General features: G+C 39.5%; 2 long non-coding RNA genes across 3 annotated transcripts; both read left to right on the top strand.

The window, feature by feature from the left end:
- The first annotated feature begins 852 nt into the window (after positions 1-852).
- LOC143136774 (uncharacterized) lies at positions 853-4050 on the top strand. Of its 2 annotated transcripts, none has more exons than XR_012989448.1 (6): positions 853-999; positions 2752-2881; positions 2996-3061; positions 3472-3561; positions 3682-3752; positions 3879-4050. It is a non-coding gene; the product is annotated as an uncharacterized LOC143136774 (long non-coding RNA). The 2 variants fall into 2 exon arrangements; XR_012989447.1 differs by lacking the exon at positions 853-999 and adding an exon at positions 2319-2647.
- A 2190-nt stretch (positions 4051-6240) lies between these two features.
- On the top strand, positions 6241-14479 carry LOC143136449 (uncharacterized). The gene is made up of 4 exons (XR_012989320.1): positions 6241-12842; positions 13380-13580; positions 14058-14226; positions 14313-14479. It is a non-coding gene; the product is annotated as an uncharacterized LOC143136449 (long non-coding RNA).
- Positions 14480-16203: the final 1724 nt, after the last annotated feature.

Raw genomic sequence — 16203 nt, forward strand, 5'->3', positions numbered from 1 at the left:
AATATTCATCATCATCATCATGGCTGCATTTCCAGTATTGGCGATAAGTAGTCGTTTGTCCACTAGATGGCGCATCGTTGCAGTGAGACGTAATTTTGTTGGAAGTTAATCTTAAATGGGTTGGAAAGACACTATGCTTCCTACAAGGACAAGACTGTAGGCTACAGTAGTTTACCGCAGAGAACGTCTAAGGGTAGGATGATTTCTGCATGACATGTAATTCCCATTTCCTCTTGAAGCCGAAATAAATCTGAGAATGTTTATCGGACATGCTTGTTTTTTACTGCAGGTAGGCTACGTTAATCCTATCAATAGCAGAACGTAGGTAAAATAATGTTACCGTTAGCATGGTTGACTGATGGAGGCCAATTTGATTATTGATGTATTTGTAGAAAACCATAAATGCGTTTATAAGCTACCAAGCAAATCGATAACAGCACTAATTGTATCTTTCGACTGTCATCTCATTTGCTTATGACCATAACCTAGGCTACTAACAGGAGCTAAGTGAGTTAGCCACAACACGTTCGCTACGTGATGGTTTTTTAATGGAAAATATATAGGCTACCTGAAAGATAACCTGTCTATGATCCCGTGATGATCTACAATCTCCATTTAAACCAGATGTTTTAGAGCGCACGTTGAGATGTATTCAGGGCAGGGCTGTACCTACACATATTTGTTGCACGTGCTACAAAAATCATTCTTTGCGATGAATGATTTAGTACCAACGTTACAACCCACACAGCAGTAGACTCCTAGGCGGATCCGCCTTCAAGTCGCCAAACCCGCGTGACTGTCGCATTCGTTTTGGTGCCGCACAGAGGATCAGCTCCGCCTCCTGTCAAACAGCGGGTCCTGAGTGGACCCATGTCGGATCCGCGGGCGCGGACGCGCCTGTACTGTAACGGTTGAATATGACTGTACACCAAGAGCCGAGAAGAGTCATACTAGTGGATATTTTCTTTGCTGGGACACGGTTGCGCTGAACCCTCTCGAGTAAGTGATATTTATTAATATATTGCGACATTCACAATAGCTAAACATTGGCCTTTGTGGTTTTATACTTATCATGTTTATTGATTGTAATGACTTTGTTTGATATTAGTGCAGACGTTTGTAATTTTGAGCAACAGGCTAACGTTAAGTTAACGTTATTGTTAGCTGTGATGCTCATATGAGTCTGTAGCCTATTTGATTTAAAATGGGTTAGCAATTTCGGCAGAATATGTTATGGTAGTGTGATTTAAAAAACACACATTGTTATTTAACGTTAGTCTGGTCTTGTCTGTTAATGTGTTGCTGTTGTCCATAGTGCTAACGTTACTATGCTAGCGGCATACAGCTGCTATCGATAGCTAGCATGCTGCTAAGCGCAATTGCATAAGTTATTGCTAATGTCTATTATACATATATATGTTTGAGATCACGTTTGCGATGCAATCCTTGATTAAGCTGATACATTGGCACTGGTATTTCAGTCAATGAAGTCAGTGAAGCACTCGTCTGCTATGAAAGCTACCTACAACTTTAGCATGTTGACTCACTGATAATGGTTTAGCCCTAGCTCAGGGGTGGGCAAACTGCGGCCCGCGGCACTTTCATCCGGCCCGCCGAGCATTTCATTTGTTTATCAGGCTGCTCGCTATTTTTTTTCCTGCGATAGTTGGTTAGCTTTAGCTGCTACTGCAAACTGCTTTTCACTCTCCTTAGAGAACGTTTACAATGTCAATGTCAAAACATCATGTTAAATAGAGATAACATCATGTTAAATAGAGATAACATCATGTTAAACTAAGTTAACTCTTAGTTATCTCCTTTGCAGCAAATCTAACGTGAACATTATGCGATCCATTTAATTGGGAACGCGTCTGCACTCACGAGAGGAAGAGAGCCGCAGGTTCTGGCTTGTCATTGTTGATAAGTGATATGTATGTCCTTCTTATAAGACACTTTTAAAAGGAAATCATGAAGGCAACAGCAGTTCCCACTACTGACCATTTAAAAACCGTGAGAGGGCACAGCCGTAGGTACAGCACTAGCCATAGCGGAGCAGGCAGAAGATCATTGAGAAATAAACGTGAATTAAAGCGACTGTCTTAAAGCGACAGTGCACAATTTGTACATTTGTTAAACAGCATAAAATGATCAGTATTTTTAAGAAATTCACATTTTAAAACAAATACTTTTCATACTAAATTATAGGCTATAAAAAATGTATTTTTTTTATGTGTGTGTCGTGGGGGGGGGGGGGGGGGGGGGGGGGGGGTTGTTGTGCGGCCCGCCAGGCAATTTTCAAAACCCAATGTGGCCCTTGAGCCAAAAAGTTTGCCCACCCCTGCCCTAGCTTCTAGCTAGCTGTGCATTAACGTTTGCATTTTGCCAAGTTTGGTCTCATACGTAACTTTAGTGTCCTTCTGCCATCTTTGTAATGAAAGCCTCTGCATTTTAATCACTGTTTAAGTCGGTTCAGACAACTAATGGGTATTGGCGTCTGTTTGTGATTTATTATGCTAACGTAACTTAACTGTATGGAACTTGGTCCCCATCTTCTATTTTGTTTGTTCTGCAGCGTCAACTTTTATCTAACGTTATGATTGCCTCTGTTGGGTTCGCTTCATGAAGATACTTTCTGGGTTGTTAAAATGTAATGTGAACACATTCCAATAGCATTCCAAAATAGACCAGAGATGCTTGTACTATATGTATATATGGGATTGCAATAACCATAATGATATGGTTATTTAACAGCCATCGTTTCGGGGACTCTGATGAGAGTGAAGAAGAGCCAGTAAATGGTGACTTTGCATCTCTGAGGTACCTTCCAACTCGCCTGGTATATCAGTTGAAGCCTCAAGCCCAAGCCAATTGCACTGGCAAAGTAAGTAATAATCTCTTAACATTGAAATAACTAAATCATTATATTAATATTAGAGATATGGTTAACATTCTTGGTGCTAAAGACATTCCCCTCTCCTTGTATCTATTCCTCCAGCTCCACCATCTTGCCGAGTGCCAGGCAGCCGAGTCACTACCCCTCAACCTGGAGAAAACTGTTAAGGTAAAGACTGATCTCTGAAATAAAATTGAATACAGTGGCCCCATCTATATTAACACAGCAGTAGTCACTCTATTTCAAATCAACAGATTGCATCTGCATTACCATCTCAGATTTTCTGCATACTTCATACATTACTTTCAAAATCTCAGCCAAATATTTTGTCAGTTAAAACATCTGCATTCATGCAATATTGCCTGAAAAGTTAATTCATTATTATCAGATTGTATTGAAACACATTGATTTCAATGTTAATCCATCCATGGAGTTGATATAGATAGTGCATACCAAAATGTTGAAACATACAAATTCATGTCCAGTATGACCAGAGATTTGTTTTTGTTTGCCATTGTTTGGCCCTGTAGCTCTCAGCCTACCATGGTTAACAGATCACAACCATTTATCTCCCTTAGCACCTCACCATGGGGCAGGACCGCAACACTCTTCACCACCTCAACTCCCTGCACCTGCACCCGCATTTAACATACGGAGAGTTACTCAAGGTAGGGACTGATCTCTGAAATATTAGTGAATAGAAAGGCCCCATGTGTATTATCAATGATGACTACCATTTAATACATTTTTTCCCCCTCTCGCACACCGCCCACCTCACTATGGGCCAGGAATGGCAGTCCCTCCTCAACTCCCTCCACCCCCACACCAGCCCTCAACGTGCAGCGAACAGAGGAGCTTTGTAAGTCATGTTTCTTTTTAAATTTAATCTCCTTAATACCTATCTCATATATTGTATTGTGTAAGCATACTTGGCTTTGGATGCTACATACCATAAACATAAACATATCTGTCTGTTTGATTACAGGTGCTGTGAGGAAAAACATGGTGACACGGTAGGCCACGGACGCTGAGGTCACCAAGCACGCAATTAGGTGTTTCAACTGGCGGTGGATCGGGCAACGAGGAGACATGTTCCGCCTCCATCCACACAAATGGATTAATAGGAGAAATAAGCATTAAACAATCTTTTTATTTAACTTCTTGTCATTCACCAGTTATTCATTTTCTGATATTTTAGATGTGCATAGCGCAGCATTTCATTGAAGTTGTAGCCTATTAGATAAAATATTTCATGTCTGCACTGACCTAGGCTGATAAAGCACTAAATTAGGTTTTGACCTCAAAATTAATGTAGAGTAGCCTAGGCAACGTAGGCTACTTAACAAAAACAGAATAGCTTATAATCTGTAACTTTCCATAAATGTCCATTTTATATTTCCATTGAGTAGTGATCACGTTTGTACAGTAAATTGATGTCTTGACTTAAACCTTTTCTGTTAGGTTTATTGACAGTATCTGGACTCCGATACGGGTCCGTTTCGCGGGTCCGTTCCGGATGTCGTCATACATCCGCGGCGGATCCGCCGCGGAGTCCTTTTGCTGTGTGGGAAGGGTCAGATACAGTTTTGCCTATGGCTATTCCGTGAGACTGAGGCGCTTTTTGTTTGTTCGAAGTGCGTGTTTAGGGTGTGAGAGGGGAGTCGATGTGCTTTGATTCCAGCTTGGTAGTTGTAGTCTATGCGATTAAAAAACACGTGTGTGTGAAGTATCCAAACAATGATAACGCTTTCATTATGGCTGCTTTAGCCACAGACCTTGAGCTACTGTACAGTGGGTTGGGTTCCGTTTAGAAGTGTCCACTTCATTCGCCCTTTCCGTGATTCACAGCTACGTGAAATGTATTACTACTGATATGCAAAACTATTAACTTTTTCGCCAAGAGGTGGCAGCTTGATACTGTAAGGTGTAAGCCATTGGTTCCAACGGAGATTTTATTTGGGTCGCCAGCATAGCCTAGCGACAATTTGTGTTGTGTAATAGGCCTAGCATAGGGCCTACCTTATATAGCTTATAGTTTGTTAACAGTCACGGTTTTGTCATAACTCCCTCTATGCATTTTTGCATTTAGAATAGCTCTAAAACCGGGGGGCGAACACGTCGCAGGGGGGGCGCCAGTGCGTGGATATCTCAATCGCAAAATTAAACAATATTTCTATCGGGCGCCTACCATGGACTAGGCTGGGTGAAAATCAAAAGATTGCGTCAAAAGATTGAGCTTAACCATTGACCTCATGGTTGCAAAATGCAAGGGAACATGAATCAGCATATTATTTGCACAAACAATAACGGAGAGTAGCTCTTCAACTTTGCCCGTTAAAATGTGTATGAACAGTCTCGCAACGCATTTCATGAAGGCCCTTTGGACATGTCAGTTATTTGCACCACTGGGAAAAACGGCATTTTGTTTTAGACTACTGGTATTTCATTTGTGCATTGACAATAAAGCTGAATATCATTTGAACTAGATGACTAAACTTATGCATATGTAGAAGAAGAAACATTCACAAAAATCCATGACATGACCTCTCTTCTTGATAGCTGTTGAAAACTGCATGGAACTGACAGGGATTGTTTTGTTTAATAATAAATAAATAAATACATTATGCTGCTACCTTCTGCTTTTCCCAAATACAATGTAGCCTACAGGTGTACCTTTCATCAGTCCAGTTGCAATGGATGGACTGTGATGAACTGCCCTACTTGTGATTGTTTAGAGATTTTAAAGGTTTTATAACAATGTTACAGATTTTTTGGCCCAGAAACAAATCTATTCACCTTTGCAGCGCCAGTAGGCTACTTTGTGTGCGGAATGTGTGCAAACACACATTTCAAACAAGCATACACAAAAGTTTCAAGAGTGGGGAATGGAGTAGAAGATGGAGACAAATTCATTGATATGATTTATTTTCGCAGAATGGATGTGCAGGACTGAGCGGCGGTCATATTTTGTACCGCTACGCGGTACATCTAGTTTTTACTCTATCCTTGTTCTATGTGCAAAGCATGTTTCTGTTTTTTTCCCTCCAGAACTGCTCAGCATTTTAGCGCATCATGAAGATACAGGTATGTAACATACGACAGGTAAGTTACATTATATTTAATTTTCAATGATATTAATGAGTACCTTGTTCGCCAATATGGATAAAAGAGCCAGGTATAGATTTAGGTCCTCCAAAGATTGCAGGAAGGTGGGGTATGTACTACTGTATGTTAAATGACACCTACAAGTGACAGGCTTTCAGAAAATATATGGTTTGGATAGGTGAAATTGCTTTGCCTTTGAGTTGGAGCTCAAAATGGGTCATATGTGTACCTCGTTTGCCAATATGAATAAAAGAGCCATGTATAGATTTATGTTGTCCAAAGTTTGCAGGAAGGTGGGGTATGTACTAATGTATGTTAAATGACACCTACAAGTGACAGGCTTTCAGAAAATATATGGTTTGGATAGGTGAAATTGCTTTGCCTTTGAGTTGGAGCTCAAAATGGGTCATATGTGTACCTCGTTCGCCAATATGCATAAAAGAGCCATGTATAGATTTAGGTCCTCCAAAGATTGCAGGAAGGTGGGGTATGTACTAATGTATGTTAAATGACACCTACAAGTGACAGGCTTTCAGAAAATATATGGTTTGGATAGGTGAAATTGCTTTGCCTTTGAGTTGGAGCTCAAAATGGGTCATATGTGTACCTCGTTCGCCAATATGCATAAAAGAGGCATGTATAGATTTAGGTCCTCCAAAGATTGCAGGAAGGTGGGGTATGTACTACTGTATGTTAAATGACACCTACAAGTGACAGGCTTTCAGAAAATATATGGTTTGGATAGGTGAAATTGCTTTGCCTTTGAGTTGGAGCTCAAAATGGGTCATATGTGTACCTCGTTCGCCAATATGGATAAAAGAGCCATGTATAGATTTATGTTGTCCAAAGTTTGCAGGAAGGTGGGGTATGTACTACTGTATGTTAAATGACACCTACAAGTGACAGGCTTTCAGAAAATATATGGTTTGGATAGGTGAAATTGCTTTGCCTTTGAGTTGGAGCTCAAAATGGGTCATATGTGTACCTCGTTCGCCAATATGCATAAAAGAGCCATGTATAGATTTATGTTGTCCAAAGATTGCAGGAAGGTGGGGTATGTACTAATGTATGTTAAATGACACCTACTAGTGACAGGCTTTCAGAAAATATATGGTTTGGATAGGTGAAATTGCTTTGCCTTTGAGTTGGAGCTCAAAATGGGTCATATGTGTACCTCGTTCGCCAATATGCATAAAAGAGCCATGTATAGATTTATGTTGTCCAAAGTTTGCAGGAAGGTGGGGTATGTACTAATGTATGTTAAATGACACCTACTAGTGACAGGCTTTCAGAAAATATATGGTTTGGATAGGTGAAATTGCTTTGCCTTTGAGTTGGAGCTCAAAATGGGTCATATGTGTACCTCGTTCGCCAATATGCATAAAAGAGCCATGTATAGATTTATGTTGTCCAAAGTTTGCAGGAAGGTGGGGTATGTAGTAATGTATGTTAAATGACACCTACAAGTGACAGGCTTTCAGAAAATATATGGTTTGGATAGGTGAAATTGCTTTGCCTTTGAGTTGGAGCTCAAAATGGGCCATATGTGTACATCGTTCTCAAATATGCATAAAAGAGCCATGTATAGATTTATGTTGTCCAAAGATTGCAGGAAGGTGGGCTATGTACTAATGTATGTTAAATGACACCTACAAGTGACAGGCTTTCAGAAAATATATGGTTTGGATAGGTGAAATTGCTTTGCCTTTGAGGTGGAGCTCAAAATGGGTCATATGTGTACCTCGTTCGCCAATATGCATAAAAGAGCCATGTATAGATTTATGTCGTCCAAAGTTTGCAGGAAGGTGGGGTATGTACTAATGTATGTTAAATGACACCTACTAGTGACAGGCTTTCAGAAAATATATGGTTTGGATAGGTGAAATTGCTTTGCCTTTGAGTTGGAGCTCAAAATGGGTCATATGTGTACCTCGTTCGCCAATATGCATAAAAGAGGCATGTATAGATTTAGGTACTCCAAAGATTGCAGGAAGGTGGGGTATGTACTACTGTATGTTAAATGACACCTACAAGTGACAGGCTTTCAGAAAATATATGGTTTGGATAGGTGAAATTGCTTTGCCTTTGAGTTGGAGCTCAAAATGGGTCATATGTGTACCTCGTTCGCCAATATGGATAAAAGAGCCATGTATAGATTTATGTTGTCCAAAGTTTGCAGGAAGGTGGGGTATGTACTACTGTATGTTAAATGACACCTACAAGTGACAGGCTTTCAGAAAATATATGGTTTGGATAGGTGAAATTGCTTTGCCTTTGAGTTGGAGCTCAAAATGGGTCATATGTGTACCTCGTTCGCCAATATGCATAAAAGAGCCATGTATAGATTTATGTTGTCCAAAGATTGCAGGAAGGTGGGGTATGTACTAATGTATGTTAAATGACACCTACTAGTGACAGGCTTTCAGAAAATATATGGTTTGGATAGGTGAAATTGCTTTGCCTTTGAGTTGGAGCTCAAAATGGGCCATATGTGTACATCGTTCTCAAATATGCATAAAAGAGCCATGTATAGATTTATGTTGTCCAAAGATTGCAGGAAGGTGGGGTATGTACTAATGTATGTTAAATGACACCTACAAGTGACAGGCTTTCAGAAAATATATGGTTTGGATAGGTGAAATTGCTTTGCCTTTGAGGTGGAGCTCAAAATGGGTCATATGTGTACCTCGTTCGCCAATATGCATAAAAGAGCCATGTATAGATTTATGTCGTCCAAAGTTTGCAGGAAGGTGGGGTATGTACTAATGTATGTTAAATGACACCTACTAGTGACAGGCTTTCAGAAAATATATGGTTTGGATAGGTGAAATTGCTTTGCCTTTGAGTTGGAGCTCAAAATGGGTCATATGTGTACCTCGTTCGCCAATATGCATAAAAGAGGCATGTATAGATTTATGTTGTCCAAAGTTTGCAGGAAGGTGGGGTATGTACTAATGTATGTTAAATGACACCTACAAGTGACAGGCTTTCAGAAAATATATGGTTTGGATAGGTGAAATTGCTTTGCCTTTGAGTTGGAGCTCAAAATGGGCCATATGTGTACATCGTTCTCAAATATGCATAAAAGAGCCATGTATAGATTTATGTTGTCCAAAGATTGCAGGAAGGTGGGGTATGTACTAATGTATGTTAAATGACACCTACAAGTGACAGGCTTTCAGAAAATATATGGTTTGGATAGGTGAAATTGCTTTGCCTTTGAGGTGGAGCTCAAAATGGGTCATATGTGTACCTCGTTCGCCAATATGCATAAAAGAGCCATGTATAGATTTATGTCGTCCAAAGTTTGCAGGAAGGTGGGGTATGTACTAATGTATGTTAAATGACACCTACTAGTGACAGGCTTTCAGAAAATATATGGTTTGGATAGGTGAAATTGCTTTGCCTTTGAGTTGGAGCTCAAAATGGGTCATATGTGTACCTCGTTCGCCAATATGCATAAAAGAGGCATGTATAGATTTATGTTGTCCAAAGTTTGCAGGAAGGTGGGGTATGTACTAATGTATGTTAAATGACACCTACAAGTGACAGGCTTTCAGAAAATATATGGTTTGGATAGGTGAAATTGCTTTGCCTTTGAGTTGGAGCTCAAAATGGGCCATATGTGTACATCGTTCTCAAATATGCATAAAAGAGCCATGTATAGATTTATGTTGTCCAAAGATTGCAGGAAGGTGGGGTATGTACTAATGTATGTTAAATGACACCTACTAGTGACAGGCTTTCAGAAAATATATGGTTTGGATAGGTGAAATTGCTTTGCCTTTGAGTTGGAGCTCAAAATGGGTCATATGTGTACCTCGTTCGCCAATATGCATAAAAGAGCCATGTATAGATTTATGTTGTCCAAAGTTTGCAGGAAGGTGGGGTATGTACTAATGTATGTTAAATGACACCTACAAGTGACAGGCTTTCAGAAAATATATGGTTTGGATAGGTGAAATTGCTTTGCCTTTGAGTTGGAGCTCAAAATGGGCCATATGTGTACATCGTTCTCAAATATGCATAAAAGAGCCATGTATAGATTTATGTTGTCCAAAGTTTGCAGGAAGGTGGGGTATGTACTAATGTATGTTAAATGACACCTACAAGTGACAGGCTTTCAGAAAATATATGGTTTGGATAGGTGAAATTGCTTTGCCTTTGAGTTGGAGCTCAAAATGGGTCATATGTGTACCTCGTTCGCCAATATGCATAAAAGAGCCATGTATAGATTTATGTTGTCCAAAGTTTGCAGGAAGGTGGGGTATGTACTAATGTATGTTAAATGACACCTACAAGTGACAGGCTTTCAGAAAATATATGGTTTGGATAGGTGAAATTGCTTTGCCTTTGAGTTGGAGCTCAAAATGGGTCATATGTGTACCTCGTTCGCCAATATGCATAAAAGAGCCATGTATAGATTTAGGTCCTCCAAAGATTGCAGGAAGGTGGGGTATGTACTAATGTATGTTAAATGACACCTACAAGTGACAGGCTTTCAGAAAATATATGGTTTGGATAGGTGAAATTGCTTTGCCTTTGAGTTGGAGCTCAAAATGGGTCATATGTGTACCTCGTTCGCCAATATGCATAAAAGAGCCATGTATAGATTTAGGTCCTCCAAAGATTGCAGGAAGGTGGGGTATGTACTAATGTATGTTAAATGACACCTACAAGTGACAGGCTTTCAGAAAATATATGGTTTGGATAGGTGAAATTGCTTTGCCTTTGAGTTGGAGCTCAAAATGGGTCATATGTGTACCTCGTTCGCCAATATGCATAAAAGAGCCATGTATAGATTTATGTTGTCCAAAGTTTGCAGGAAGGTGGGGTATGTACTAATGTATGTTAAATGACACCTACAAGTGACAGGCTTTCAGAAAATATATGGTTTGGATAGGTGAAATTGCTTTGCCTTTGAGTTGGAGCTCAAAATGGGCCATATGTGTACATCGTTCTCAAATATGCATAAAAGAGCCATGTATAGATTTATGTTGTCCAAAGTTTGCAGGAAGGTGGGGTATGTACTAATGTATGTTAAATGACACCTACTAGTGACAGGCTTTCAGAAAATATATGGTTTGGATAGGTGAAATTGCTTTGCCTTTGAGTTGGAGCTCAAAATGGGTCATATGTGTACCTCGTTCGCCAATATGCATAAAAGAGCCATGTATAGATTTATGTTGTCCAAAGTTTGCAGGAAGGTGGGGTATGTACTAATGTATGTTAAATGACACCTACAAGTGACAGGCTTTCAGAAAATATATGGTTTGGATAGGTGAAATTGCTTTGCCTTTGAGTTGGAGCTCAAAATGGGTCATATGTGTACCTCGTTCGCCAATATGCATAAAAGAGCCATGTATAGATTTAGGTCCTCCAAAGATTGCAGGAAGGTGGGGTATGTACTAATGTATGTTAAATGACACCTACTAGTGACAGGCTTTCAGAAAATATATGGTTTGGATAGGTGAAATTGCTTTGCCTTTGAGTTGGAGCTCAAAATGGGTCATATGTGTACCTCGTTCGCCAATATGCATAAAAGAGCCATGTATAGATTTATGTTGTCCAAAGTTTGCAGGAAGGTGGGGTATGTACTAATGTATGTTAAATGACACCTACAAGTGACAGGCTTTCAGAAAATATATGGTTTGGATAGGTGAAATTGCTTTGCCTTTGAGTTGGAGCTCAAAATGGGTCATATGTGTACCTCGTTCGCCAATATGCATAAAAGAGCCATGTATAGATTTATGTTGTCCAAAGTTTGCAGGAAGGTGGGGTATGTACTAATGTATGTTAAATGACACCTACAAGGGACAGGATGGATAGGTGAAATTGCTTTGCCTTTCAATAGGAACTCAAATTTTGTCATATTTTCACCTTTTTTTAATGTATTAACCTGCCATGTAATGCACTTTGGGTCAATTCCTGTTGTATTTAAATGTGCTATATAAATAAAAGTGACTTGACTTGATTTGTTGACTTGACTCTATTGATTGTGTTATTATATTTGATATAGGCCGAAGCAAATTCCTTGTATGTGAAATTCTTCTTAATAAACCTGATTCTTACCATTGTTATTATTATGATTATTATGATTATTATTATTATTATTATTATTATTTTTACTACTACTGCTGCTACTAGGCCTACTACTACTATTAGGCTATTATTATTATTATTATTATTATTATTATTATTATTATTATTATTATTAGAACCACATTCCTCCCATTTCCCACATTGCATTTTGTTAAATCTTTTTCTCATCTGACATCAGCTCTCCAGTGGCAAGGTAGGTTGTATGCTAACGTGTTTTGTGTAACCTTAATAGTAGTCAATAGTAGTTAAGGAGCTGGTAAGATAGTTGAAACAACTCTACTAGGTTGTGTTTTATTGGTCTGATATTATACATGATCAGAATTATTTTGAGGATTAAACAACTCTTTAGTGCATTGCTGCTATTGTTATCATTAGCTTTTGACATAGCGTTAGCGCTCACTAACAAACATTAAGGTTAGCTATCCTTAGCTGCTACCAATTGATTACTTTAGTTATAATCAGTAGAAAGGAATTAAGCTTACACTTACACTAACTTTTTCGTTTTCATTAAATATATGACCACCTAACTGGTAATCTTGCTGATTGTGGCTCCTTTCAAATGTTTTATTGTTTGTTTCTGTCATGCTAACTAGGACATACCCAATAGCTAAGCTTAGCTGTTTTATTTATAAATAGGATAGGTTAACTGGAGCTTTTTAATAGCAAATTTGTCAATCACTGTTATATGTTACAGATCCTTTCATTCTGTCTTCAGTACATCAGTAGCCTACAGTTCTTTGTGGTGAGACCATTTTCTATCTTGATAGTCTATTGAAATGTTGGTCAAAAAATCTGTTTTTTTAATTAGGCTACTTTATTTGAGTAGCAACCCTAACTCTGGTGATTGGCAGCAGGTCCTGCAATATGTTACACAATTAAAATGCATTGAAAAGTATGACAGTAGGCTATTGTAAATCAGCTTTACAGCAGTAGGCTATTGTGTGTGTATGCAGAGTGTCCTGTGTTTTATCAGAATTCACTGAGAGCCTCCCTTCCTCTGTTGAGTTAGAGAATAGACTACTGATGAAGCCCTTGTTTGGGGTGGCACAAACATTTACCTCTCAGGACAGTGGCCCCTCATTGAATGAAAAGAATAAAAGCCTGTATCCTGATCTTCAATCATCCTGACTAAGTCTCCAGATAAATGTGTTAGTAAAAATATGCTATCTTGTAGCACCACTTCCCCCAACCCCAGGATTTCCACTTTTTTCTCCCTCACGTTTTTTGCATCCCTGCATTTAGCAACTGACATCTTTGTTTATGGCTTTTTTTATTTCAGAAAATGCCTCGTCCACAGCGACAATGCCCTGCATGTTTGGCATTTATTGCAATTTCATGCAGGGTGTGCAAAGAGTGTCAGGCCCCCCTTCCACACAAGGAGCGCCTCATAAGCCGCAGAAAAAAAATAACCAAAGAGTTCAAATCTAGTGTCATGACCAACCGTAATCGGGCGGCCGTCATTGACAGTTCGTACGTCATGGTAATAATTTACACTATATTTCTATATACAATAGTAGGTACTTGCTGATGGAGCCTATTGACTCTCGCCAGATGAATTTCGTTTTGCCTAGCTCCACTCACATCCATCTGGGATTGGTTCCGTTGAGAGTGATTTCAGCACGAGATTGTATGGTAGAGCCAATCAGGACGCAGGGCCAGAGTTTCATAGATGTGACGTAGCGTATAAGCGGCTGAGACTGTTCTCAGCGTCACCGGTTGGCTTCGATGTGAGTGGTTGAAGTAGCACGTCAATAGATGACGGACAAGTGGCTTATCCAATGTTATCGGAACGAAATTCATCTGGCGAGAGTCAGGTTACACAGAGGCTGCTTTGTTGGTTAAAAAAACATTGAATGTAATAACTTGTAATGTGGACATTGGTCGCACACACATGCAATTTGTCAAATGTATGATGCTTTTGTTTTTGTCAGTGAACTGCTTAAATTTTCCTTTTTAGCTGGACAAACTGTCCACTCTTGGTTGTTACCCTGTCCTCTTACTGGGTAAGAGGACCAAAAAGGGCTTCAAGGCCAGCATGATGGTGCCCCACAGCATGGCTGGGGGCATAGATGAAAAGGGGGAGCTATGCTCCAACGTAATTTCATTTTATGAGAGAATCCTGAAGTGTAAGTGTGTATTTCTCTATCATGATCCCGTTTTACATTAATACTGATTACATACTGGTTAAATATTTGTATGTCTTTCTCTTCAGTCAACTTTCCTGTGCCAGTGCCGGGTACAGCGACCCAAACTTCACCCCCACTTCCTGATGGGGAACCCCAGACCCCACCTCCTGATGGGGAACCCCAGACCCCACCCCCACTCCCATCCCAAGATGGAGAACCCCTTGCCCTAAACCCAATTCAATTTGAACATTCATACAGCAAGCTTTAACTATGAAATTAATTGAAATAAAAAACAGTATGTACTGAATAAAATTAAACAATTGCAATACTTTTTACGCTCAAAACATTGATATGGTCAAGTTTGTAGGATCATTGACGGCACGGCAGCTACACATACTTTTCATGGTCTCTGAAAAACACCCTTGAGAGGGCATATTGGCTGGTTAGTAATATGGGTTTATTCTAGTCACCACATGGTTACTGAAAACACACAGAGTCATTATTTTAATATTTGACTCTTGCATCAACTCACCAGTCACAGACGGTCTCTGAAAACACCCTTGACAGAGCACTTTGGCTGCTTTTCACATGCAGTGAAGGTACCTTGAAGTTCACCAAAGGTAAAAGTCAACCCAAAACCTGGTAATATGGGTTTATTCTAGTCACTACATGGTTACTGAAAACACACAGAGTCATTATTTTAATATTTGACTCTTGCATCAACTCACCAGTCACAGACGGTCTCTGAAAACACCCTTGACAGAGCACTTTGGCTGCTTTTCACATGCAGTGAAGGTACCTTGAAGTTCACCAAAGGTAAAAGTCAACCTTAAACCTAGTAATATGGGTTTATTCTAGTCACTACATGGTTACTGAAAACACACAGAGTCATTATTTTAATATTTGACTCTTGCATCAACTCACCAGTCACAGACGGTCTCTGAAAACACCCTTGACAGAGCACTTTGGCTGCTTTTCACATGCAGTGAAAGTACCTTGAAGTTCACCAAAGGTAAAAGTCAACCCAAAACCTGGTAATATGGGTTTATTCTAGTCACTACATGGTTACTGAAAACACACAGAGTCATTATTTTAATATTTGACTCTTGCATCAACTCACCAGTCACAGACGGTCTCTGAAAACACCCTTGACAGAGCACTTTGGCTGCTTTTCACATGCAGTGAAGGTACCTTGAAGTTCACCAAAGGTAAAAGTCAACCCAAAACCTGGTAATATGGGTTTATTCTAGTCACCACATGGTTACTGAAAACACACAGAGTCATTATTTTAATATTTGACTCTTGCATCAACTCACCAGTCACAGACGGTCTCTGAAAACACCCTTGACAGAGCACTTTGGCTGCTTTTCACATGCAGTGAAGGTACCTTGAAGTTCACCAAAGGTAAAAGTCAACCCAAAACCTGGTAATATGGGTTTATTCTAGTCACCACATGGTTACTGAAAACACACAGAGTCATTATTTTAATATTTGACTCTTGCATCAACTCACCAGTCACAGACGGTCTCTGAAAACACCCTTGACAGAGCACTTTGGCTGCTTTTCACATGCAGTGAAGGTACCTTGAAGTTCACCAAAGGTAAAAGTCAACCCAAAACCTGGTAATATGGGTTTATTCTAGTCACTACATGGTTACTGAAAACACACAGAGTCATTATTTTAATATTTGACTCTTGCATCAACTCACCAGTCACAGACGGTCTCTGAAAACACCCTTGACAGAGCACTTTGGCTGCTTTTCACATGCAGTGAAGGTACCTTGAAGTTCACCAAAGGTAAAAGTCAACCTTAAACCTAGTAATATGGGTTTATTCTAGTCACTACATGGTTACTGAAAACACACAGAGTCATTATTTTAATATTTGACTCTTGCATCAACTCACCAGTCACAGACGGTCTCTGAAAACACCCTTGACAGAGCACTTTGGCTGCTTTTCACATGCAGTGAAGGTACCT

This window comes from Alosa pseudoharengus, unplaced genomic scaffold, assembly GCF_046254945.1.
Source record: "Alosa pseudoharengus isolate Yale_2024_CS ecotype anadromous, Long Island Sound unplaced genomic scaffold, YU_APseudo_1.1 YU_APseudo_1.1_scf_20, whole genome shotgun sequence".
Lineage (NCBI taxonomy): Eukaryota > Metazoa > Chordata > Actinopteri > Clupeiformes > Clupeidae > Alosa > Alosa pseudoharengus.